The following is a 24,197-nucleotide window of genomic DNA, read 5'->3' as shown; positions in this document are numbered from 1 at the left end:
CCAAGTGGTCTTCTTGTCATTTCATATCAGCAGGTATGTGACATCAACAGTTTATAACTGATGGTGGTAACCTTGAACACTTCTGTGAGAGGGTGTCTGCCAAGTTTCTGCACTCTAAAGTTTATATCTTTCTTTTGCCATACTGTTATTAGAAGCAAGTTTCCTAACAGCACATGCAAGGAGAGAGGGGCTAAGAGCCACCTGCTGGAGAGAGAGGTGTCAAAGAATGTGTGGGTATTTGTTAGAACCACTGCCATAATTAATCGCTATTTGGGAGAGATACTTGGCGACTCTGGAAATATCCTGTTTCTTCATGAAGTTTCCCCCACTGATTTTATCGTTCATCAGCGGGTCTTGCCTGCAGTGGCTTATTACTGCAATGGAGAAAAGGAATTGTGAGGCAAAATAAAAACAAAAATATAAAGGGAGAAAAGGGAGACAAGAAAGGAAGAAGGAAAAGGGTGCACATTTATTAACGGTGACCTCTTTTCTAGGTGGGAGACTTGAGTCAGGGCAGGGGTCATGGAGAAAGGAGCTGCGGTGTCCTCACTGGCCTGAGACTTCCTCTCAACATGGGGCGATCTAATTGGCATTGCCATGGCGCTGCCAGTAACCATCACTCTGAGACTGAGGGAGGCTCTTTTAACTCTGCTAGGAAAAGGTCAGCATGGAGCAATGTGATAATACCTAACTTGCCTAATATTTTCTCCAGATTTCATCTTAAAATACACCTACTGGAGGAAGCAGGTAGCCAGATAATGTCTGTGCTTTTGTTCATGTATTTGTGCTATATGTGTATTATATGTTGTATGTATGCTTTTTTTTTTTTCCTTTCTGTGTATGTTTACTACTGGGTCCCCTGGAATTTAGGGAGGAAGGGAGTTACCAAGCCTTCTTTTGCCTGTATCTTAGCTTTGAGCAGTCATAGAGCAGCTTGAATCCTTGGCAAGATTCCATAAGATCTAGATTGATAAAATACAGCTGACTCGAAGCTCGGGGAGGGGAAATGCTGGAATGTGAATAAGCTGCCTGTGCCTGGCACATCTGGGCGTATCTGATGTGGGTCACTGGGAGTTAAACATGCCAGTTCATCTTGTTTATCCCCTGGAGCAGATCTCATGGAGGAGGTGACCTTTGAGATGATCCTTGAAGGGTTGAGAGTAGCAAGAATTCTTCCAAACAGAAAATAGCTTGCAAGAGCCTAAGGACATTAGGAAATTTCCTACCCATGAAAATATTGGGGGACTTCTACTCATTTTGCTTAGAATTATCTCTGATTAGGAGGAGCTGTTGTGTAAGGATGTGGCTTACTTGCATCAGTAGAATGATGACGCACTCAAATGTTTTCTCTTTATCTTAAACATCTTGGAATAGCAACACAGTATTAATGATTGTTTCTTAATTGATTAGTGGGTTGGTTCGTCTGCTGGTCGGTAGCTTTAGGCTCATTCAGAGACTCGGCCTCATTACCGTTCGAACTTCGTAGCAGTCCCTGTTGGTGTCCAGCTCAGAGGCCCTCAGCACTGACCCCTTCCGTGCGTGCTGGCTCGACTCCCAGGGCCAGAACCTGTGCTTCTGGCTGGAGGCTCTCTGGCAGCTGAGGGATGCTCTGCCCAGGCTGGAGGCAGGCTAGAATGCCAGGGAGTCCTCAGCTCTTAGGGATGCTCTGCCCAGGCTGGAGGCAGGCTGGAATGCCAGGGAGTCCTCAGCTCTTAGGGATGCTCTGCCCAGGCTGGAGGCAGGCTAGAATGCCAGGGAGTCCTCAGCTCTTAGGGATGCTCTGCCCAGGCTGGAGGCAGGCTGGAATGCCAGGGAGTCCTCAGCCCTTAGGAATGCTCTGCCCAGGCTGGAGGCAGGCTGGACTGCCAGGGAGTCCTCAGCCCTTAGGAATGCTCTGCCCAGGCTGGAGGCAGGCTGGACTGCCAGGGAGTCCTCAGCCCTTAGGAATGCTCTCCCCAGGCTGGAGGCAGGCTGGAATGCCAGGGAGTCCTCAGCCCTTAGGAATGCTCTCCCCAGGCTGGAGGCAGGCTGGAATGCCAGGGAGTCCTCAGCCCTTAGGGATGCTCTGCCCAGGCTGGAGGCAGGCTAGAATGCCAGGGAGTCCTCAGCCCTTAGGAATGCTCTGCCCAGGCTGGAGGCAGGCTAGAATGCCAGGGAGTCCTCAGCCCTTAGGGATGCTCTGCCCAGGCTGGAGGCAGGCTGGAATGCCAGGGAGTCCTCAGCTCTTAGGGATGCTCTGCCCAGGCTGGAGGCAGGCTGGAATGCCAGGGAGTCCTCAGCCCTTAGGGATGCTCTGCCCAGGCTGGAGGCAGGCTGGAATGCCAGGGAGTCCTCAGCCCTTAGGGATGCTCTGCCCAGGCTGGAGGCAGGCTGGAATGCCAGGGAGTCCTCAGCCCTTAGGAATGCTCTGCCCAGGCTGGAGGCAGGCTAGAATGCCAGGGAGTCCTCAGCTCCTCAGCGGCAGCCCTTACTTGATGATTGTTAGAGGGTGGTTGATACATTCCCCCTGGCCCTGCCACTCCAGAGGGACAGACCTCCTGGGGTCCTGTGTGGCAGCAGTTCCAACATTTTCGGCACCACTGAAAGATAAATTTCTTCCAAACACCAGGGCAGGTAGGTGGGATGGTTTCAGGATGATTCAAGTGCATTATATTCATGGTGCACTTTATTTCTATTGTTATTGCATCAGCTCCTCCTCAGATCATTAGGCATTAGATCCCAAAGGTTGGGGACCCCTGCACGATGGTATCTGATTTAATTAACCATCCTTTATTGCCCCTCTTCCCTTCCCCCTTTGATTTCCTTGCTTCCCCACCAGCATTTCCTGGAATCACTTTTCAAATAACCATCTACACTCAAATCCTTTTCTGAATTTCTTCTGGAGAAAGACAAATTGGGCTTTCTTTGTGGCCCAGAAGAGGGAAAAAAAAAACAAATATGACCTTGACTTTCAGTAGTTCTGAAACAGATCTGCTGGTTGAGACAGAGCCAAACACTCACTTTCTGTCACATTCCTTTCTTGTAAGTGGGGGAGATGGGCTCAGGGGTTCCAAACCCTGCCTGAAGTTTTTGTTCGGAGGTTTCCACTTCCAGACACCTTCATTTCCCCACTGTGTTTATGATTTGCAGGAATGTATTTAATTTTCTTTAAGGCAATTTATATGCTTCCTGCCTACTAGGTCCCAGTTTGAAAACAAACTCTTCAAGTCCAGCTCTCCCAGGGGTGGGGAGTTTGGATATCCTGTCTTCTAGGAGTGCTTGTCTTTGACTTGCATGTGTGCCAGGAGTATAGGGAAGGGCAGCTGGACTTCCTCTTCTCCCTCCTCCTCTGTCTCTGCCTCTCTCCTGGCACTGACTTTTCTGTTTGCACACATGGAAGAAGACAATCCTGAGCTTGAAAGCTCTGACCTATTTTTTTTTTTTTCTGATTGAATGTAATAATAGGTACCGTTTTCTAAGAGCTTAGTACATGCCAGGCAGGATGCCAAGCACTTTCCATACATTATCTTGTTTATTTCTACAATGGCCCTATAGGGAAGGCACTATTATTATTTTATCATGAGGAAGCTAAGATTGGGGGAAATTATGGAGTCATTCAAGGTCATATAACTATTAGTGATGAAACCAGGACTTGAGTCCAGGCTCATCTGAGTTGAACCCCTGTGTTTTGCTCATTCCATGGTGTTCTCCAAGATGAAATATGATAGGTATAAGTTGGAAGACCTATGTATGCTTCAGAACACTGTTTGTCAGAACTGAGTAGGGACTTCCCTGGTGGTCCAGTGGTTAGGACTTTGGCTTCCAGGGCTGGGGGTGTGGGTTCAATCCCTGGTTGGGAAGCTAAGATCCCATATGCATTGCAGCCAAAAGAAAAGAAAAACATAAAATAGAAATAATATTGTAACAAATTCAATAAAGATTAAAAAAAAAGAGAACCACATCAGGAAAAAAAAGAACTGTAAATATAGTGGGGAGAGTGGTGGAGAAATGACTCAGGAGCACCTTGGGAAAACACAGGTGGATTTTATTGGACAATAAGCTGAGTGAAGTGTAAGTAACAGTGTTTAATAACAACAACAAAAGGTTTTTTTTTTTTTTTTCAATTTAGATTTCACCAATATACGGTCTCACCTAAAACAGGGATGTGCCGATCTGCTTAGTCATTTCCTGGCATATTGTCTGTCGTTGTGGTATTATCTCTTTTTTTAAAAAAAGAAAAGCATAATCAGAATCGAGTGCATCCAGGGAAGATTAACCACAGGGTAGTGAAAGCGTGCAAAACCATGTTACCACAGTTCTGAGGATGACTGGGAGGATTTAGCCTGGAGAAGAGAAGACTTGGGAATCTCGGTGGGGATTACTATTTTAAATCCTGAATATCTCTGGAGGGGAGGTGGGAGTTAAATTTGTCCCGTGTGGCCTTCAGACATAGGAACAGTGGGGAGAAGTCCCATGGCAGCCGATCCCAGCTCTATTTTAGAAAGACACAATAGCAAAAGTATCCAGAATTGGAATAGGATATTTCAAGAGGTGGTATTCACTCCACCGTGCCTGTGTTAAGAAGTTCCCCCCCGCCAAGTGATATAAATCCAACTCAAACTGGCTAAAGGATAAATAAGGTCTTTGCTTCCTCAAGGAACTGAAGTATCTGAAGTTGCCTTTAGCTTAGAGATGGTGAGATCTAATATCAGAAATATGTCTCTGTCCCTTCACTCTGGTTTCCTCTGGGTAGGCTTCAGTTCTTGGACAGACTTTCCCCAGGTCATGGTAAGATCATTTTGTACTTTAGAAATGGGCTTCCCAGGTGGAGCTAGTGATAAAGAACCCACCTGCTAACGCAGGAGACATAAGAGACATGGGCTCAATCCCTGGGTCAGGAAGATCCCCTGGAGGAGGGCATGGCAGCCCACTCCAGTATTCTCGGGGCTTCCCTGGTGGCTCAGACAGTAAAGAATCTGCCTGCAATGCAGGTGACCCAGGTTTGACCTTTTCGTCAGGAAGGTCCCCGGAGAAGGGCTTGGCAACCCACTCCAGTATTCTGATCTGGGAAACACCATGGACAAGGGAGCCTTGCAGGCTACAGTTCATGGGATCACAAAGATTCAGACACAACTGAGCGACTAACACTTTAGCACAGCCAGGAAGGAGAGAGAGTGCTTCTTATTTTTAAGTTTAGTGGCTGGACAAACTATCATCTGCTCATATGTGTATCCTTACGTTAGTTTTCTGTTGATGCTGTAAAAAAAATTATAAACTTAGTGGCTTAGAATAATACACTTTGATTATCTTATAGTTCTGTAGTTCATAAATTCAAAACGGTTCTCACTGAGTTACAATCACACTATTGGTGGAAGATCTATGTTTCTTCTGAAGGGTCTATGGGAGACCTTGTTTCTTCTCCCTTACCAGCTTGTAGAGGCTGCCCACTCTCTTTGACTTGTGGCCCCCTTCTTCCATCTGCAAAGCCAACAAAAATGAGCCGAGTTTTTCTCACACTATATCACACTGACTTCCTCTTCTTCCCTCTCCCATTTTATAAGGACTATATTGGACTTGTTTATATAATCAAAGAAAGTGAAAGTGTTAAGTCTCTCAGTTGTGCCCAACTCTTTGTTGGACTGTAGCCTGCCAGGCTCCTCTGTCCATGGGATTCTCCAGGCAAGAACACTGGAGTGTTGCTGTTTCCTTCTCCAGGGGATCTTCCTGGCCCAGGGATCGAACCTGCATCTCTTGTGTCTTCTGCTTTGCAGGCAGATTCTTTATCCACTGAGCCATAGGAGAAGCCAAAGAAAATCTGCCTATTAAAAAGTCAGTTGTCTGGCAACCTTAACTCTATCTACAACCTTAATTCTCCTTTGCCATGTAGCCTAACATATTCACAGGTTACAGGAATAAAGATGTAGGCCTATTGAGGACATTACTCTGCCCACCACAAGCCCTGAACAAGTTACTGTGATGCTCCAACTAGTCACCTCTGGGTCAGGTAGCCGCCCCTGGACTTAGATTGAGGTGAGCCAGAGCCAGACCATGTAGACTGAGAGTGTTGAAGGGGTATCAATCATGTAGTATCTCAAGGGAAAACCAGGTCCTTGTTACAAAAGAACAAAGTTTTTTTTTTTTTTTTTTCCTATTCTGATATTTGAAGACCATATCCAATGGCTATGCTTAGCCACAAGTCTTCAGCAAAATTATGACAACATTCTCTAGCAGAACAACAACAAAAGCCATTCTTTCCAAACATGGCCTTAAGAAAAGCAAAAAGTGTGGGTCTTCCCACAACTGAACATTCTCCCCTCCTTGCCTGCTGCTAGCTGAAATTGAATGGGACCAATTTCACTCCACCACAGGTGCCTTGAGTGATACATTTCCAGTCAAATGCACACTTTAGGGCTACAGGTGGTGGAAAATATAGAAAGCATAGGTAAGAATGAGGAGAGAATCTTCCAAGGTCTTTTTGGGGGAATAGTTCAGTTCAGTTCAGTCGCTCAGTCGTGTCCGACTCTGCGACCCCATGAATCACAGCACGCCAGGCCTTCCTGTCCATCACCAACTCCCGGAGTTCACTGAGACTCACGTCCATCGAGTCAGTGATGCCATCCAGCCATCTCATCCTCTGTCGTCCCCTTCTCCTCCTGCCCCAATCCCTCCCAGCATCAGAGTTTTTTCCAATGAGTCAACTCTTCGCATGAGGTAGCCAAAGTACTGGAGTTTCAGCTTCAGCATCGTTCCCTCCAAAGAAATCCCAGGGCTGATCTCCTTCAGAATGGACTGGTTGGATCTCCTTGCAGTCCAAGGCACTCTTAAGAGTCTTCTCCAACACCACAGTTCGAATAATGTGGTATTAAATGTTTTTCTGACTTTTGAATCCACAATGTTTAAGCAGGCGACTTGGCTGGGTCATTTATTAGGGAAACCTTTGGTGATGTAGACAATTCAGACTTAGCTAGGAAAGTGGAGTCGGGTCCTGCATATGCACCACATGAACTTTGAGGATCTGCAAAGTCTTTTAGGCCAAGTCAAACTGAACAGATCAGCTGCCTCAGCAATGCCCAAAGCACGGCTACTAGACAGGGTGCTGACCTAGGTACTGAACAAGCACGAATCCAAACTACTGTTGGTCTGATTTCTGCTGGACACAGCCTCAACTTGTCTTAGTTTCTATTTGTGACTGAAAGCCCACCTCTAATTATGCTTCCATTAAGTGAGTGAGAAAGCCCAGGGTTCTTCATTTTCCGCTGTATAGGTGATACTTTCATCACTAGTCTGTAAGTTTTATGAAAGCAGAGACTTGGTTATGTTCACTGTTCTGTCTGTAGGGTCTCAAATACCATCTCACTCATACTAAACAGTTGCTGAGAGAGGAAAATCATGTTGTCCTCATGTTTCCACTCACTCACTGGAGTGATACTACCTACATATGTACGTGCACACATACACACTTGCACACACACAATGAGAAGAGCTACAGAGTACTTCTGTAGCACACAATGTGTGGAATCCAGAATGAAGGAAATACTTTCAAATTCAGTCTTCCTAGTCAATGTAAGCTATGTGTTATTTGCACCAGTATCGGTAACTCCATGTCTGGAAGGCACAAGATAGGTATGCGGTATTTTTGTTGACCTGAGCAAGGTTAATTTCACAGATTGAAAACTGAAGTTCAGAGAGAAATGAATGGCCCAAGGTCATACAGAAAATTAATGATGAAGAACAGTGACATTTCCCCTGCCTCCTCCTATGCAGTGTCACTTATCCAGACCTTTCTATTCCTCCATTTTGGTGACTAAATTTAAAGACCAACTGAAGAAATCACAATTTCTGATCTTTAATTCTTCTAAAGAATATTCATGTTTTCCCGACACCATGTATGGTATGGACCACTGTCATTCTCTCATTCATATATATATGTATATATAACATATGTTACGAGAAAGTGAGTTATGAAACTCAGACCACATTGTTTCAGCTCTTGCCTCAATTTTGGCATTTATTTACTAGGAAGTGGACTGGAATGATGAGGTTTGCATCTAAAGATGGGTCCTCAGAAGACAAGTGGGAATTCCCTTAATTATATTAACCCTCTTACCCTCTGTTCACATGAGAGCTGCTCAGGGGAGCTTAAGACCCAGTGCATGGAGCTGTGGGTAGGGCAGGACCACTGGCCTCTCTTTGCTCTGCACTCATGTATCCTGCTGAAGGGGAAGATAGCTTTGGAGCTGCAACATGGTCCTCAGAGATAAAGTTGGGCCATGCCTAATCCCTTCATCCAAAGCCACAAGAATTCCAAAATCATATCTTGGGGGAAGTGGAAAGTGTGCGGGTGCAAAGGAAAGCATCCTTTATGAGTAGCAACACGAATATCTGCATCAGAGCTAGTTTTATTATTTTTCTCATCTTACATCTGAGAAAACAGGGGATTGGAAACTTGAAATGTCTCATCCAGGGGACTTCCCTAGTGGCCCCGTGGTTAAGACTTAACCTTCCAGTGTTTGGGTTCAGTCTCTGGTTGGGCAGCTAAGATCCCACCTGCTTCATGGCCAAAAACAGACACTGATGTATAGAATAGTCTTATGGACTCTGTGAGAGAGGGAGAGGGTGGGAAGATTTGGGAGAATGGCATTGAAACATGTAAAATATCATGTATGAAACGAGTTGCCAGTCCAGGTTCGATGCACGATACTGGATGCTTGGGGCTGGTGCACTGGGACGACCCAGAGGGATGGAATGGGGAGGGAGGAGGGAGGGGGGGTTCGGGATGGGGAACACATGTATACCTGTGGCGGATTCATTTTGATATTTGGCAAAACTAATACAGTTATGTAAAGTCTAAAAATAAAATAAAATTAAAAAAAAAATAAATCCAGCTTGTAAAAAAAATAAATAAATAAATAAAATAAAAACAGAAGCAATATTGTAATAAATTCAATAAAGCCTTCAAAAAGTGGTCCACATAAAAAAAAGAATCTTAAAAAAAAAAAAAAGAGATATCCAAAGTTACCCCTTCATTCATTCATCAATTCTACTTTTTTTTGTTTGTTTGTTTTTTGAGCCCTCTACTCTGGGCAAAAGGTGAAATAGACACGCCCTGCCCCTCAAGGCTCTGCTAATTTAGCACAGGTCTTTTTCTGTGGCCGATGTCCTCTGGATGAAAGGAGGGTAGATAGAGGTGAGGCGGAGAACAGAGAGAGCAAATAAAGGCGTTCCAGGCAGAGGGCACGGCACAGGCAGACACACAGAGGCTCCGAGGTGCGAGGGCACGGCACTTTTTCGGGAGTGGAAGTGAGTTGCTGTGACTGAGGCCCAGGTTGCCTGGGGAAGCGTGGCGGGGGGTGAGACTAGAACAGTCTGATTGCAGGGACTTGAGTTCTGTCCTGCAGGCTGTGGAGAAACAGCAGGTCTTCATAAGCAAGCGCAGAATAGACTTTAGAAACGAAAGTACAAAGCGATGGAGCGGGGCGTCCCCTTGGGGCTTTGCATGGCCCTGTGTGTGTTCTTGCCGCCTCCCCTGCTGGAAGCCATCATGCAGACAATGGCCAGGCAGGTGCTTCCAAATGAGCAGGAAAAGGCAACAAACGAGTAACCCAGTTTGAGTCCCAGGCTGAGCTGTTGAGAGCCTGAGCTGCGTGGTAACTGTTTGCAACATTAAATTGAAATTGGGTCTGATTGGCTGGAAAGCACTTGGCCTACATTAATGCCCAGGGAGACTCGCCGAGTCTGATTAAGCTCCAGATTTTGCTGGGCCCTTTCCTGGTGATCCATCATTATTCATGTCAGCACCAGGCCTGTCAGCCTCCCTCTACCACCAAAATTAATGAATTGAACTCTCTGCCCCACACATTTGATGGGATGTGAGTCTCTAAGTCAGCACAAGGCATGGAGATGGACCATAACTGTTCCTCATTTCTTTCCTCCAAAGAAGAGCCTGGGCTGCTCCCTCTTCTTCCCTTCACCTTCTTTATCTGCTGAGATGGCATCATGAGTGGTGACAAGGGAACCCAGGAGTAAGGCAACAGGAGTACCTGGAACCTGAGACAGAAATAGTCCTTGGAGATGTAGTTCAACTGTATCCCCACTGCTTAGCTGGGGAGACTGAGGGTGAGTCTCACACTGAGGAGAGAGCAGCATAGGACTCAAACACTTCTCTCCTCTTCTTTGATTTCCTTACTCTCTCATATCTTGACTCCTCCACTAGTCTGCTATTTTGCTCCTCATCCCTCCTGTTTTCTGAGAGTGGAGGGAGCTGTGTTTCTTTTCCCGGTTTGCCAGAGGAACCGCAGTTCAGCATCTCTGTTTTCCCTCTGTGTCCTCTGACATCAAAGTCAACTTTTCTGTGACAGCTGCTGCCATAGGGAGAAAAATGAGAAAAAAAGATGCTAAATTGTATTTCTAGCCTAGAAAGAAACTTGGGGGTCACCTTCAATTCTATCTACAGCATCCCTGTCAACTGACCGTCAAGCTTCAGCTTGTATGGCTCTAATGCCAGGGAGCTCACTACTTTCCAAGGTGATCTTTCTATTTTGGGACCGTGTTGCCCATTTAGAAAGACCTCTTTATGTTGACCTAAAATTTGTGCTCATTTTCCACTCTTTGGTCATAGTTCTGCCATCTCTAATGGTAAAGCATGAGTCTATTTTTTTCTTCCACGTGGGAGTCCTTTGGATCCTTTGAGCTGATTCTCATGCTTTCATGCCCTTATAGTCCATGGTTCATTTCCAAACTCCTGTGTTTGCCTCATTAGTAAGCTATTCAACCCATTTAATGAGTCAGGACCAGCATTGCCTGCAACAAAATAGAATGGAATAGAATAGAATACAGTGGAGAATATCAGAATTGATTGTAGAAAGTAAGGACCAATCTTGCTTCTGAAATGTTGTTGTTGTGTGTGTGTATGTGTGAGTGAGAATATGTTGAGTGGGTCCCTTTGAAAACTGTTTTATTCCATGTGTTGGCTATTGTGAGTAATACTGCAATGAGCAGAGGAGTACAGATACATCTTCAAGAAAGTGATTTCATTTCCTTCAGATGTATACTTAGAAGTGGGATTGCTATATTCTATGGTAGTTCTATTTGTAATTTTTTGAGTAATTTCCATGCTGCTTTCCATAATAGCTGTACCAATTTTCATTCCCACCAACAATATATAGGGGTTCTTAAATCTACACAATATTGCTTCTCAATTATATCTCAATAAAGCTGGAGAAAAATGTTTTTCTTACCATGAGTAGTGCTATAAAAACATGGCAAGGCATATTGCTCAAAATCTTCCCATTTTTAGGCTACACTTTTCTCAAATTGTGTATCATTCCATCTTTGTAACTGAGTATATTTCAAAAATTACTTTTATCTCTCTGAAGCACAGTCTCTCCATCTCTAAAATGCAGAGCAAGTGGTATGCATCTTTCTGCTCATCCTTTTTGTGAGGATTAAATATGCTGTTGAATGTGAAGCTAACTTAGAAAGTGAGAGGGTCTAAGGTATAGCAGTAGTGATGGGATAGTAGTATTCATGTGAGAAAGAATTAAATGATACGTTTCTCTTATTCATTCTTTTCCCTCTGTCCCCATTTTCCTTTTATCCTGTCTCCTTTTTAATGCCAGTTTAACACAGTCTTGATTTCTCATCATTGTTTCTTTAATCAAGATATGTCATGATATGGTGAAATGAACTTTGTGAACACACAGACCCAAGTTCCAACCCAGCTTTTTGCATGGTTGTATGATCTTGACAAGTTTTCTAACCTCTCTAAGCCTCAGATGCTTTGCTCTTGGGGTGGGAATCTCAGCCTATAAAAATGATGAGGTTTCACGATTGAATGAGTTATCCATCATGCATAACACATTGTAGAACTCAGTAAATAACAGGTCCCTTTCTCCTGTCCCACTATTCCCAAATCCCCACCCTCAGAAAGACTCCTATTCTCATAGGTTGAAGTCAGTCTTGTCACTCAGAATTGGGCTGAGTGCAGATCCACTGACAGGGAAGGGAGATGTACATGAATCTCTCCAGGAGGTTTCTTGGTGATGAAGTTGCTGTCTAATAACCTTCAGGAAGTAGTGGTGTTTTTGAGGCTGATGCCAGAAGCAGATGCCTCAGGATTCTAGCAATCAATGTTTGTGCTGCCCCATGTTGGCAGCAGCCTCTGCAGAAGGAAAGAAGATTGGGTTCCCTGGAAGACAGGGGAAGAGGAAGCACCCAGCTGCAACAGGAGTCCTGGGTGAGGCTACGAAGCCCTGAGTCTTGACACCCATCATCACACAGAGAAAATGAGCGTCTCTGCCTATCTACCTCACAGGCCAGATGTAAGCATCAGATGAAACCGAGAAAGTGAGAGGGTGCTTTTAGTGATCCGAGTGGGAGAATTTTATTTCTGTGGACATAAATTTAATTCAGACCAAATATGTGTTTTTTTCCCCTGGAGAGATGGCCATCTTTGGACTGTGTGCTTCTGAAGAAGTAATTTGTTGCTGCCGTGAGCCGTGCCCTTCCCACATCAAGGCTGAAGCTTAATTTCTGCCAGAGGCCTGCCAACCCTGCCCTTCAGCCTGGGACTTGCCCCCAAGGCCCCCACCAGCCACAGCCCAGCCGCTTTGCTTTTTCCCTCCCCCTGCTCTGTGTAGCTTCCAAGCGCCACTGAAATTCTCTCTCTTTCTCTCATGCAGTCTGTACTCCAACCAAATTTGGCTTCTCCATGTTCTCCCAACACACCTTGTAGCTCAAGCCTTCTTCCTGTATTTTGCTCACCCTGGTCTCTTTTTTGAGAGGCAGGGGAAAGGCTTTTCTTCACCTCTACAAATAAAGTCATCTCAGAAAGCACCTCCTCTGAGACACTTTCTCAGATTGTTCCAGTCCAGACCAGAGAATCTGGGATGAAAACAACCTGAATTTATTTATTTATTTATTTGTATACTAATTATACCTTAATTTTTATTTATTTATTTTTTTACTTTACAATATTGTATTGGTTTTGCCATATATCAACATGAATCCGCCATGGGTGTACATGTGTTCCCCATCCTGAACCCCCCTCCCACCTCCCTCCCTGTACCAGCATGAATTTAAATCACGGCTCTAACGTGTGTCACTGTATGACCAGGGGCTGCATCTGATCCTGTCTCTTCATCTGTGAAATGGGTACAATGCCAATGGTCTCTCAGAGAACAGGGAGGGTTTAAGGTGAGGCCGTGTGTAAAGTGCTTTAGTACAAGTTGGACATTTGATAAAACCTCATAAGGGTAAGAATCATTTTACTCAGGCATGGAACTTGGCATGGCAAGAATCCTAGAGCTTGCCTTGGCACACATAAGCATCTGACAAGTATATACAAATGAACTGAATTAATCAGCAATTTAAATCATATGCCTCCCATCCTTCCTCTGAAAACCTATGGGTTGAGGGGCTCTTTGCATCTTTGCATCAGCCCTAAATCATCCTCACCGATTATTAGGCTTTTAGAAAAGTAGAGGTAGCCAGTGAGTCAGTTCTGGGCCCTCTGACCCTTTGCAGCCAGAGTAATTCCAAGTGTTTGTTTAATGATTATTAAGATACTAGTATTAGCTATGTTTCTAATTAATTTCAAGAGAGTGTATCAGATATAAACAACTGGAACGAACAGTTTCTTTATATGAGTACTTTTTCAAAAATAGGTCAAAACCATTTAATGGCTCATAAAATTTTGAGTGGCTTGAAACTAACATTTTTAAGAGATATCATAGAGAATGTAAAAAAAAAAAAATAGAATGAAATGAAATAGAAAATTGTAACAGACCAGAATGGAATGAAATAGAATGGAAAAGGATAGAAAATGACAGACCAGAATATAAAAGCATAGATTCAGTGGAAGAGAATGGAATGGATTAGGATAGAATAGCATAGAATGAAACAGAATAGAAAAGGATAGAAAATGATAGACCAGAGTGTAAAAGAATGGAATGGAATGGAACAGAACATTTTTGCACACATCCATTACATTAAAGGCAAATAGTTTTTAGTATATGAAACATTTCTTAGGTCAGTTACATACATACTCATTATAAAACTATTATTGTCAGTTCTTATGGAAAAATAAGTTAAATTCACTACTTTATAGTTTGGTAGGCAGCCACGCCTTTGTTTTAATAAGTTGATGGTCAGCTCTATGATCAGGCTTCCCTGATTGCTCAGTTATTGAAGAATCCTCCTGCAATGCAGGAGACCCCGGTTCAATTCCTGGGTCAGGAAGATCCGCTGGAGAAGGGATAGACTACCCACTCCCGTATTCTTAGGCTTCCCTTGTGGCTCAGCTGGTAAAGAATTTGCCTGCAATGAGTAGACCTGGGTTTGACCCCTGGGTTGGGAAGATCCCCTGGAGGAGGACATGGCTACCCACTCCAGTATTCTGACCTGGAGAATCCCATGGACTATTCCATGGGATCTCAAAGAGTTGGACTTGACTAAGTCACTTTCACTTTCAGCTCTATGACCAGGAACTGTAATCCCCATATGGGTCTCCTCATTCTGTAACCCTGGGCTTGGCCCTTTTAGAAGCACAAGACCTATTGGTCAGGTTAAATGACCTAGAAATATTGAGCTTTGTGGCAGTCATCCCTACAAAAACATGGGAGCCAAAGTGTCAAGTGAATTTAAGGCAGTATATCAATTCTTCCCAGGTGGTGCTAGTGGTAAAGAGCCTGCCAGTCCAGGAGACATGAGAGACACTGGTTTGATCCCTAGGTCAGGAAGATCTCCTGGAGGAGGACATGGAAAACCACTGCAGTGTTCTTGCCTGGAGAATCCCATGGACAGAGGAACCTGGGGGGCAATAGTCCTTAGGGTTGCAAAGAGTCAGATATGACTAAAGCGACTTAGCACACATGCATGCATCAGTAATAACAAGTTCTACTTAGAGATATTAATCACTGTTCATGTGTTTAGAGCAGGGTCTGCTGCCGCTGCTAAGTCGCTTCAGTCATGTCCGACTCTGTGCGACCCCATAGACGGCAGCCCACCAGGCTCCTCTGTCCACAGGATTCACTAGGCAAGAACACTGGAGTGGGTTGCCATTTCCTTCTCCAGAGCAGGGTCTGGTGCATGATAAATGCTCAATGAATGAGCATTAACTTCAGTATCACTCTGTCTCTTCCATTACCACCACTTATCTGACTGATACTTACTAGGTGCTTCCATGTCTGTCTCTTGTCCTGTATTCCACACACCATCCTTTGGAGATAGCTAGTCATGCTCTCATTTGACAGATGGGAAAATTTGAGGCCTAAAGAGGCAAAGTGATGACTGCAGGGGCTACTCAAGACCTGTGAAATAGACCGCAGCAGTTCAGACTGTCTCCTGAAGTTGGCCTGTCCAAGCAGATGAAAAACCTGAGTGTGTGCTGGCGAGGCTACCCAACAGAAATCAGGAGGGGGGATCAGTCAACTGGGTTTCCTAGGCCAGTTGTCCCTGAGGTGAAAGTGAAAGCCTCTAAGTCCTGTCCAACTCTTTGCGACCCTATGGACTATACAGTCCATGGCATTGTCCAGGCCAGAATACTGGAGTGGGTAGCCGTTTGCTTCTCCAGGGTATCTTCCTGGCCCAGGAATCAAACTGGGGTCTCCTGCATTGCAGGCAGATTCTTTACCAACTGAGCTTTATGTTCAGCCTCATTCTAGTACTCAAGGCCAGCAGGTGGAGTTGGGGTCATTACAGACCCAGTTGCTCCCACACTGTGCCCTGATTTCCCCTTCATGGCTACTTCGGCCCAAACACCAGACATTGCTGATCAGAGGGACACAGATGGTGACTGCTGTTGACCTTCTCAAGCTTCCCCTTTCTTATATTACCTGGAGCAGGTAATCCCTGCTTGTTTGAGACACGTGCTAAGAATAAGAACGGGGTGCACAGGCAGAGGAGGAGTTGGATGGCTGGCATAGCAGTCCCCGACTAAGTGGTGGTGCGTTTTCCCTTTGGGGAAACGCCCGCCTGGTCAGGAGTCGCTGGATTCCTGCCACGCTGGCACTTTCTTTAGCCCAGGGGAGCCTTTCGGCAGCAGGGGAACGTGCTTGATGATGGCCACAGAGGTCTCCTTGGGGCTGGTCCCCAGCCTGGAGCGCAAATGGCTGCAGGGCATCCTGAAGGGCATTGCTATTCCTGGGCTGTGTCCCAGCTCCTCCTCTCACCCCTCCTCCACCTTCCTTTGCTGGAGAGCAAGTGAGCCTGGCTGAACTGCTCCCAAAGAGTGCCAGAGCCCTAGGAATCAGCAGCCCAGGAATGGGGAGTAAAGCAACCTCATCAAGAGGCCCCTTCCAGGTCCAGGTCCGGGTCTGTCCTTCAGGACTGCAGAAATGCCCTTCAGCCACGGTCAGGGGCTCTGGCTCTGCTATTGACGACCGCCCAGTGGGATGGACAGTTAAATGGGACCCAGTCTGCGCTCTCTCTTTACGTCTTTGTAATTCTCATTAAACTCTGAAGCTTTCGGGTCCCCACTTCCCAGAGGAGGATGCTGTGGCTCAGAGATGAAGTAACTTGCCTTTTAACAGTAACCACACTGACGATGGTTACTCTCATACAGCACTCTCCCACAGCCAGGCCCTGTTGTTGGTGTGCTGGGGCATATTGTGTGATGCCTGGGTTCACCCCAGGGCTGTCTGAGTTCACAGCCCGACTCCTGCAAAGGGATGAGGCTGCCCAGGACCCTGAAGGGCGTTGGACGAAAAACCTGACATGGGTTTAAACCTGTACTCCCACATCCCAGGCTGCCTCCACTCTGGTGCATTCCTAACCCTCTCAGAGCCTCCACTCCCTTATTTGACAAATGAGAGTGATGATTACGGACTTACAGAGTTGCTGAGTAAATGGTACAGGGCACGGCTAGTCCCTGGCAAATGCAAAACACTCTAACAAGGTAGCAGTGATTTGATTTTCGTGAAGAACTGGTGTTGAAGCTGAAACTCTAATACTTTGGCCACCTGATGCGAAGAGCTGACTCATTTGAAAAGACCCCGATGCTGGGAAAGATTGAGGGCGGAAGAAGGGGACAACAGAGGATGAAATGGCTGGATGGCATCACTGACTCGATGGACATGGGTTTGGGTGGACTCTGGGAGTTGGTGATGGACAGAGAGGCCTGGCGTGCTGCGGTTCATGGGGTTGCAAAGAGTCGGACACGACTGAGCAACTGAACTGAACTGTGCAGATAGGGTAGTCAGGGAAACACCAGGCCCCTCATACCATGTGGATGCAGACCAGCTCTGTCCTGTCGATCACTCGGTCCTCTGTGCCAGGTCTGTCCCTGGTTCTTTGAGGGTATCAGAGGCATTTAGTTCAATGAATGACTGAACATATGAATGAATGAATGAACATATGAATTAATGCAGCTGACTGAGGTACTTGCAACTCCTCCTTAATTTCTGTCCAGGTTTTCTTGTAACGAAACCCACCACCTTTGAGTTCTGCCTCTTCACTCTTGGCCACAGATGGGCAGGAGTGTGCAGAGACTAGGGAGGTGAGGCGTGCTATCCAGAGGTCAGCCTCCAACCCCTCAGATGTCAGGCTCTGCCTCAGGTATCTGCCTCTCTGACCATTAGGTGAGCCTGGCCTTAACTTCCACACGATTTAAGCATTCTCCCCCACCATCGTTAAGCAGTACAAAACCTGTTTCCTTTTCCAAAGATACATCTCCTTCCACCCATAAGGGTGCAATTTTATCAGAGGCTGGTTTGGAACTATTTGCTTCTCCATGCCTCTCGCTGCTCCCTCGTCTAGACCAGCATCTTCCCTGGTGAACATTAGTGCAGGAGGCCCTTCTCCGTTCTCCTGGCCTCCAGGTGTGGCTGTACTGAGTTCACGCTCTACATTGTGCAGCACGGACTTTCTTTTTTTTTCAACACAGCACTTCATGGTTTATTCTATTTTCTCTCCTTTCCATATTTCTCATTCCTCCTTTTTTAAATTAATTTTTTCATTGGAGGATAATTACAATATTGTGGTTTTTGCCATACATCAGTATGAATTAGCCGTGGGTGCACATGTGTTCCTCCATCCTGAAACCCCCTCCCACCTCCTTTCCCACCCCATCCCTCTGAGTTGTCCCAGAGCACCAGCTTTGAGTGCCCTGCTTCATGCATCGGAACTGCACTGGTCATCTATTTCACATATGGTAATATACATGCTTCAGTGCTTTTCTCTCAAATCATCCCACCCTCACCTTCTCCCACCATCCAAAAGTCTGTTCTTTATATCTGTGTCTCTTTTGCTGCCTTGAATACAGGATCGTCATTACCATCTTTTCTGAATTCCATATATATGCATTAATACACTGTACTGGTGTTTCTCTTTCTGACATACTTCACTCTGTATAATAGGCTCCAGTTCCATCCACCTCATTAGAACGGATTCAAATGTGCTGCTTTTCATAGCTGAGTAATATTCCATTGTGTGTATGTACCACAGCTTCTTTGTTCATTCATCTGCTGATGGACAGGGTGCTTCCAGGTCCTGGCTACTGTAAACAGCCCACACGGACTTTCTCGAGTAACATCCCGTTGTGTTGTTTTCCTTCCAATGCTATCGTGTCACTAGGAGTGAAATATGCACTGAAAATCAGAGCAAGGATTTTAAGTTGAATGAATGAATGCGTGAGTGAATTTCATTCACTTAGAGCTTATTGCATTCCTTCTACATGCCAGGTGCTGTTATGGGTACCATTATTTAGCATGAACTCAGTCAAGTCCTTATCTTCATGGAACTTACATTTTGGTGAGAGAAGAAGATAATACACAAAAACACATTTTTATACTATATTATGTGTTTGTGATTTATGTAATAAGTGTAACGAAGAAAGATATAATGAGTGTAATGAAGTGTAATGAAGAAAAATGAATTAGGGTCATGGGCTAGATGTTGACAGGTGGTTCTGTTTTAAAGAAGATGGCCAGGAGACGTGTCTCGGAGAAGATTTCATTGGCTAGGTTTGTGAATGAGGAAAGAGTAGATGAGCCACTCAGACATCTGAGGTGGTAGAGTTACAGGCAGAGGGACAGGCCTGGGTTGACAGTCTGCCTCCTATTTATGACCTTGGGCAAGTCGCTTCATCTCCGTTTTTCTCACTTTCTTCTCTAAGATAAGGATTCTGGGATTGCTCCGATTTCTTAGTTTTACTTACAGAACCATTCAGACTTTAGTAGTAATGGTGTTAGTTGCTAGTGTCTGACGCTTTGCGATCCCACGGAGTGTAACCCACCAGGCTCTCTGTTCATGGGATTTTCCAGGCAAGAATACTGGAGTGGGTTGCCATTCCCTTCTCTAAAGGATCTTCCTGACCCAGGGATCGAACCTGGGTCTCCTGCCTTGCAGGCTGTTTCTTTACCGTTTGAGCTACAGGGAAGTCAGGCTTGGACCTGTGCTTATTCCTAACCCAGTCTCATCCCTGGTCCCTCCCTGCCTGATCCAGCCACACTGAACCCCTTGAGCCTCCTTCCACCTGCTCTTCTCTCCATCCTGGTGGTCCTCTGCTTCCCTCTTTTGTCTCCATCCCATTCCTTTCTCCTGGATTACTGCAATACAGCCTTCAGATGTTAGCTTAAACATCACTTCCTCCCGGAAGCCTTTGGTTACTCTTCACCCCAAGGCAGTGGGATATGCCCTTAAGGGTTTGCATCAGTCTGTTTCCTGCATCCCACCACTGCCCACAGGGTCCTTAGTGTCTGTGCCCCTCATGAGACTGTGAGCTTGGGAAGGCCAACAGAGTGGGTGTTTGGCACATAGTAGATGCTCTTGAGCATTTGTTGAATGAATAAGTGAATAAATGAAATCTTTGGGTAGAAGTCAGGATCAAATAATGATGAGAAAAAATCTTTTTAAAAAGCATCCGTTAACAAATTAATGGGCAAATAGAAATACTTGTTCAGGATTAATTGAAATTGATGAAGATGTCCTGGCCAAGGAAAATGATCAAAAACATCGAACAAAATCATTCCTTCCATATATGAACCACTTCACAGTTTATCAACCCTTCCACCTTCATTATCTCACTTGATCGTCAATCAGACTAGTGAGGTGGTGGAGAGGGAGTGGGAAGACCTCAAGGGACAAAGAAACTTGTGTCAGACAAGATCAGCCAGCTTGAAGGGAACAGAACCAGCACTCAAACTCAGTCTCCTGACTCCTTGCCCACTGTAGACTTTGCTAGTTCCCAGGACTGCAGCATTAAAGTGTGTGTGTGTGTGTGTGTGTGTGTCTCTCTCTCCAAGGAAGCCTTCTGGTCCCCCTGGACTCAGAGGCTCCTGCATGCGTGTGTGTCTGTGTGTATGTGTGTCTGAGTGTGTCTGTATTTATATGTGCATGTGTGTGTGATGTTTCCAAGGAAGCCTCCTGGTCCCAGGATTCAGAGGCCCGTTTGTATGTATGTATGTATGTGTGTGTGTATGTCTATGTGTGTGATGTTTCTGAGGCAGCCTCCTGGACTCAGAGGCCTCTGCGTGTGTGTGTGTGTGTTTCCGAGGAAGCCTCCCGGTCCCCCTGGACTCAGAGGCCCCTGCGTGGGCAGCCTGCAGAGGAGAAGCCCGAGGCTCTGAGACTGTCTGCCGGGTCACAGGAGGCCGATACATCTGCTTCCAAGAGCTGGCACCTAGTGTGGGTGGTTCCTGAGTCGCTTCTCAAGGTGAGGGAGAAACGGGGTGAGGAGGCGGAGACGTTCTCTGGAGGGAACACCACCTCAAGGGCCCCTGGAGCTGGCATCTCAGCAAGCTGGGACAGAGATGGCAAGGAGGGCAGCAGCAGAGGTGTCGGCCTGGGAGTCCAGGACTGGGTTCCGGCTCCAGCTGTTTCCGGGAAGTGTTGCTGCTTGAGCACGTGTGTCTTCAGTCCGGGCCTCAGTCTCTCCATTTAAAAAGGTGAGATCAGTGGTTTTTAAGTCATGCTCCTTGGGACTCTAGGGATTTGTGGGTGTGCTTCTGGACCAGGGAGGAAGGTAGCGGAGAGTGGAGACGTATAACAAATACCCTCATTTCTGCACAAGCATTCCTCATGTAGATTTAGTATGTTGGATGATTTTAAGAAGTATCTGATTTATTTAATTTAATTGGCTGCACCGGGTCTTGGTTGTGGCATGTGGGGTCTAGTTCCTCAACCAGGGATTGAACCTGGGCCTCCTGCATTGGCAGTGCAGAGTTTTAGCCACGGGACCACCAGGGAAGTCCCTGTATGTTGGATTTTGAGTATAAATTTACTTTGAACAAAGGGTTCTGCTCCAAAATGAAGTTTGAAAGCCTTTGGCCAAAATGGTCTTAAGTGATGCTAATGGGGGGACACAGCACAGAGTGGTTCATGCGGGCTGTGGGGGCTGCTGGCTGTGAACTTAGAGGCAGAATGTTGGCATTCTGTCCTTGGGGTCCTTTGGGGGGTCTGTAATACATGCTGCCTTTCTGCTTCTTGGTCAAACACATGATTGTGTAGTTATTCAGGAGCCATGCATCCTCTGCTCGCAGTGTTCACGGCTCTGATTCCCTTCTGGGTTAAGCCCTAGCTCCCTCGACTCATATCTGAGACAGCTGGGGCATTCCCAGCCACTCCCAACCTCACATTTATGTCTGGGCTAAACTTTGTGCAGTGCTTATAGCATCTGAAATGCTCCACGATGTTTTAACCAGAAGGCCTTCAGGCATAGGGTACCCTCCAGCTGGACACTCACTCCTCTTTATTTCATTCTACTTAAGCCGGAGTCATTGCTATTCATTGTTTATAAGTCAGTTCAAGTCTCAGCTTCTCCGTGAAGCCAGCTTGGCTTTCATCCTCACTCTCTGAATTGTATAACCATCTCAAGTGTGGGCAGATCGTCTTCAGCTTGTTTCGACCATAACACCTGACTCCGTATGGTCAAGGGCCCCTCCTCCTGTCTGCAGCCCTGCAGGGCAGAGAACGCTGTGACTTCAGAGCCTCCATCCTGTTCTCCTAGATGTATTCAGAGCCTGGCACACAACAGTGTTAGCTAAATAGACTGGTATGAGTCTGTTTACCTGAATACCCCTGAGCCCCTTTGAACTTCAGTTGCCTTGTCTGAGGAATGCAGAGAATTAAGGCTCTTGGACAGGGGCGTCTGAGAGGGAAAATTAGACTGTGTATATATAAAGGGCTTTATAAGCCATGCCGCGTACAGATAAGGGACTTGTGGCTTTAACAGTCACTCACCTGGGTTGTGTCTCGGGATCTCCTGCTGCACCCCAGGGCCTTGCGCCAAGTGCCTGAGATGCCTCAGGAAGGAAGATGGCACAGCCTTCTCAGAAATGAGGCTTTAATTCTAGAAGGGCAGTTCAGCACGGTCGCAGGGCCAGTCCCTTAGGGGTGCGGGCAGCTGCTGGCCTGCGGCTGCAGCCTGGCCTCTGCTGTGAGGACGCAGCTCCCCTTACCCTGGGTGTGGGCACTTACTTCCTTGTTCTGCATGGTCAGAAAAAAGACAAGCTCCAGGACCATGGCAGGACAAATTATCCCACACCCAAGGCATTCCACATTGCTTTTCTTGCCTTGTCTACCTACATTTTCTTCCAAACAGGCTTTTTTAAAAAAAGAAATATGAATTCAGGGAACTTAAGGAAAAAGAAACTAGCTCAGCCCTTCTCCTACACTGGAAACTCCCCAAGGACCCAGAACACAAAGACATATTACAGAGAGGGAAAGTTATTTCATTAGAGACATTGTTTCACTCTTTGGCCAGTATATAATACCTTCAGAAATGAAAACAAAACAAAACAAAACAAAACACAAAAACCATGAGTGAGGAGTGGAAGGGTTTTTCCCAGAAGTACTCATGAAAGTAGGGGCAGAGGAAGGACCATGACTGGGACCCTCCCGTCCAGGGTGTGTTTCCTGGAACCGCAGGGTTCACTGCTCAGCCACTTGTTCACTGGTGCCCATGGGCCAGTGCCCCTTCCCATCCCTTCACCTCATTTTCCCTTTCTACAAACTGTAGAGTCTAGTTACCTTGTCCTTGAGACTCTTTCTAGCTGGGAGGTGTGTGTCTGTACATATCCATCCCTTGGTATCTGCAGGGGGCTGATTACAGGACCACTGTGGATACCAAACTCCCCAGGTGGTCAAGTTCCTTCTATTAAATGGTGTGATGTAGTCAGCCCTCTGTATCACAGATATGGACGGATAACTCTATATGTACATACGTATGCATATACAAGGGCTTCTCAGGTGGCACTAGTGGTAAGGAATCTGCCTGCAAATGCAGGAGGTGCAAGAGACGTGGGTTTGATCCCTGGGTTTGGAAGATCCCTGGAGAAAGAAATAGCACCCCATTTCAGTATTCTTGCCTAGGAAGTCCCACAGAGGATCCTGGTGGGCTACAGTCCATGAGTCAGACATAACTGAGTGACTGAGCACACACATACATAAATACACACACACACACACATATACACTTCATTTCAAAATATAACAGTGTCTTGAAGTTAAAATATGTCCCTTTTCATTCAGCCATCCATCCATCCATTCATCTATTATTACTTAATCATTTCAGTCCATTTATTCATATTTTATTGACTAAATGCTCAATATTAGGCACTGTTCTAGGTATTATTATTACAGTGTTATTCAGGATGGATAACATGTCTCTCTGCTCTCACAAGTCTTAAGCTCCAGCAGACTCTGGAAAGCATTTGAGATCCAAAGAAAATTAAGATGGTCTTAAAAGCCTTGACAGTTGAGGGAACATAGTTTATTTCTTGTGGTTCTGGTTAAAAGTAGTCTTACCAAAGTATGTTTGTACCATGGGAACACTTTCACGTATATTCTTATATATGATTTTAATTTGGTCTCTTGTGAATTCAACAGGATTAGAGAGGATTTTCTCGGTTTGCTGATGAGGAAACCAAGGTTTAAAAGGATGAAGTCATTTTCCTTAGATTCCCACAGATGAGTCTTTGCAAAAGAGGCATAAGCATACATTGCTGAGGTTTTGTCCAGGAGGAGAAGACAGCACAGGAGGCGGAAGCCTTGTTGTGGGTCCCTGGGCCTGGGAATAGCAGCACACACTAGGGCTCTGCCTGCATCCGCTGGCACTAGGGAGAGGCTCCTCTGCACCCCAGGACCCTCCTCTGATCACTGGGCCAGGACCTGGCCGTAACTGGGGAGGAGGGGTTTGGGTTCATCCAAAGCCCCAAGCTTTGGACAGGGAGTCTTTTCTGTTCCCTTGGCTTCAGGTCCTGTATCTGCACAACAGGGATGAC

The 24,197-nt window shown here is 45.9% G+C and overlaps 1 protein-coding gene and 1 long non-coding RNA gene across 13 annotated transcripts in view; both read left to right on the top strand.

Annotated features, from left to right (window-relative positions):
• The window catches only part of ASTN2 (astrotactin 2), a 1,030,196-nt gene that overhangs the window by 171,704 nt on the left and 834,295 nt on the right, over positions 1–24,197 (top strand). The window lies entirely within an intron of this gene.
• On the top strand, positions 12,134–12,810 carry LOC123332968. The gene is made up of 2 exons (XR_006550191.1): positions 12,134–12,299; positions 12,419–12,810. It is a non-coding gene; the product is annotated as an uncharacterized LOC123332968 (long non-coding RNA).

The sequence above is a fragment of the Bubalus bubalis genome, chromosome 3, assembly GCF_019923935.1.
Source record: "Bubalus bubalis isolate 160015118507 breed Murrah chromosome 3, NDDB_SH_1, whole genome shotgun sequence".
Classification (NCBI taxonomy): Eukaryota; Metazoa; Chordata; class Mammalia; order Artiodactyla; family Bovidae; genus Bubalus; species Bubalus bubalis.
The sequence above is the reverse complement of the archived record's forward strand: the minus strand, read 5'-3'. Positions and strand labels throughout refer to the sequence as shown.